Raw genomic sequence first — 3,087 nt, forward strand, 5'->3', positions numbered from 1 at the left:
AATGTGTGCACTTCCACATGTAGCAAACGCCGACACCATTTAACATAATGATAAAACTATTCAAACGAGAAAACCATTGATTTACAAAACACTATACGACAAACAAATACAGAAACAAACAACAACTATTGAATTACAGATTGAAACTCCGTTCCTGACTTATTCGTATGATTATCATATATAATATTTAGCGCGGTTAAACATCAATTTAGAATTTCAATAACGAAACCATCACTCAAGGATAAATTTCTAAACTATTCTAAAGTTTCGAGCATATAAAAAAGAAGATGTGGTATGATTGCCAATGAGACAACTATCCACAAAAGACCAAAATGACACAAACATTAACAACTATAGGTCACCGTACGACCTTCAACAATGAGCAAAGCCCATACCGCATAGTCAGCTATAAAGGCCCCGATAAGACAATGTAAAACAATTCAAACGAGAAAACTAACGGCCTTATTTGAGTAAAAAAATGAACGAAAAACAAATATGTAACACATAAACAAACGACAACCACTGAATTACAGGCTCCTGACTTGGGACAGGCACAGATTTAAATAATGTGCCGGAGTTAAACATATTAGCGGGATCCCAACCCTCCCCTTAACCTGGGACAGTGGTATAACAGTACAACATAAGAACGAACTATAAAAATCAGTTGAAAAAGGCTTAACTCATCAGATAGACACAAATACAAGTGAACGTGGCCGGGTACTTATACATCCCGACACAAAAAGTCACAATGAACAGATCTGAGAGTACTCGCAGTTATCTGAAAGCTATTTCAAAGCCACTAACAACTAATAAAAAGTCATGCCTCTGAGACTTAACGTTCGTTTAAGTCTTTGAATATCCCATGTATTCTACAAATTGGTGTACGTACACCATTGCTCACACGTTTGAGGATGACAGACTAACTTACGACCAGAATGAATAAGAATTAGTCTATATAACAAGATCTAAAATATTTCTAGTGTTAAAGACTTTAACCTCGCCACATTATTTATGTATGTGCCTGTACCAAGTCAGGAGCCTGTATATTCAGTGGTTGTCGTTTGTTTATGTGTTACATATTTGTTTTTTCATTTATTTTTTTGACATAAATAAGGCCGTTAGTTTTCTCGTTTGAATTGTTTTACATTGTCTTATCCGGGCCTTTTATAGCTGACTATGCTGTATGGGCTTTCCTCATTGTTGAAGGCCGTACGGTGACCTAATGCTGTTAATGTCTGTGTCATTTTGGTCTTTTGTGGATAGTTGTCTCATTTGCAATAATACCACATCTTCTTTTTTATAAGAATGCCAACTCCTCACACGTACAATTATTACTTCATTTTCTTTTTTTCACTCATCTAATTATTATGTCTATTTTAATTCAATATTGTATCCATATAAATGTATATGAACGCTTACATATATATAATTATTGCGATATCATATATAAGAGATAGGCAAAGTGTACCAAAGGATAATCACACTAAAAAGGGTTGAAACAAACCAACAAAGCCGCAGCTGAATGAAAAACAACAAGATACACAACAGTCCACAAAACAAATGGTCCGAGAACACAATTAATTCGTAGTGCATTTCTTTTAGAACATAAATGAAAATTAAAAAAATCCCACCTGCGCTTTCTCAATGAAACTTTTACAGTGTGTTTTACTAATTTTGGGACAAATTATATCAAAATTATAGAAAACTTCATCGCGTCTAACTCAAAATATGGACAATTTTGTGTTTAGGGTGTCTTGAAATCTTTTGACAGCTTCCGAAGTGCTAATTTTTAACCTTTTTCAGCTGGACCAAATCACTACTTTCCTGTAAATTTCTGGACCCAAATTTTTTTACAGTGTAATTTCACCCCCCCCCCCCCCTTTCCCCTACTTACAATGTGAGGCATTAAACAAGGAGAAATAAATTTGGAAGGGGTATAAAAATTATTGGCAAGTAACCCACTGTTATCACTAGGGACTAATAACGAAAATCAAGGGACGACAATTGTGGTCTCGGACGAAATCATTGAAATTTAAAATCTGAGCAACAAGAACCAATGCAACTGTGATGATGTATGGTTAACTGGAAGAGTAAGATAATCCTGCTCCGTCCATTAAGTTTTAAAAAGTCATGTATTAAACTCAAACTCTCGAACACGTTGTCTTGGAAGATCTTTATTCCAAGGGGGTCTTTAATAGTTGCTTTTTGATAATCCTATAAGGAGTTTATAATTTAACTCCTTGCGAACACTTTCATAAGGAACGAAAATTCCCATCTGCATCTTTTTGAAAAGATTGCAAATATTGTTTAAATTAAATAGGGTATCCCATTTCAAACCCAGCGTCTCGGAAAATCTCATTTTAGGGCACTAGACAATGATTAAATGTAGTAATTCGATAATAATACATGGATTTTTCGCGAAAACATCGTTAAGGCGAAATTTAAAGTTTGTCTTGGCTGATTGAAGAAATTTCACAATAAAAACTGAAACGCAAAAACGCAAAAACGCATAAAGATGTTTATTCAGGACAATAACTTATATAAAACAACAGCAGAAATACATATATAATGTATCACCAATGGAGGTTGTAAAATACTGTAGGTGATACTTAAACGTAATGTTCTATTTATTTTTTTTGTCGTTAAGGGGACTGGAGGGTATTAATCCATTATTTTTTAAATATACATGTAGGATTTTGCTTGTTTTTCTATAGATGAACTTTTATCATATACTAAATAGAAAAACCAAATAAAAACATGGGGTTATCGTTCACTTAAGCTCACAATCTGCCCTCGAAAGAAGCAACCATTTTTGTTAAGGTACTTTTTTTAAGTTGAACTAATAGGAGAAATAGAGAGATATATATATCGAAATAAAAAAAGAACTAAATTACAGAAATCGATTTAATTTTACAACTGTTTAGTTTACGTAAAGCATATTTGAAAAATATCTATAGGTCACCGATGAGTTGAAAAAGACATTTTAATTCTAATGCCAAAACAAAATGTCATTATTGCACTAAAGGGAGACAATTTGGAGCTTTTACAGTGATATAAACATTTGAAAAATAAATCTGAGGCCAAAAT

Source organism: Mytilus edulis, chromosome 10 (genome assembly GCF_963676685.1).
Source record: "Mytilus edulis chromosome 10, xbMytEdul2.2, whole genome shotgun sequence".
NCBI lineage: Eukaryota > Metazoa > Mollusca > Bivalvia > Mytilida > Mytilidae > Mytilus > Mytilus edulis.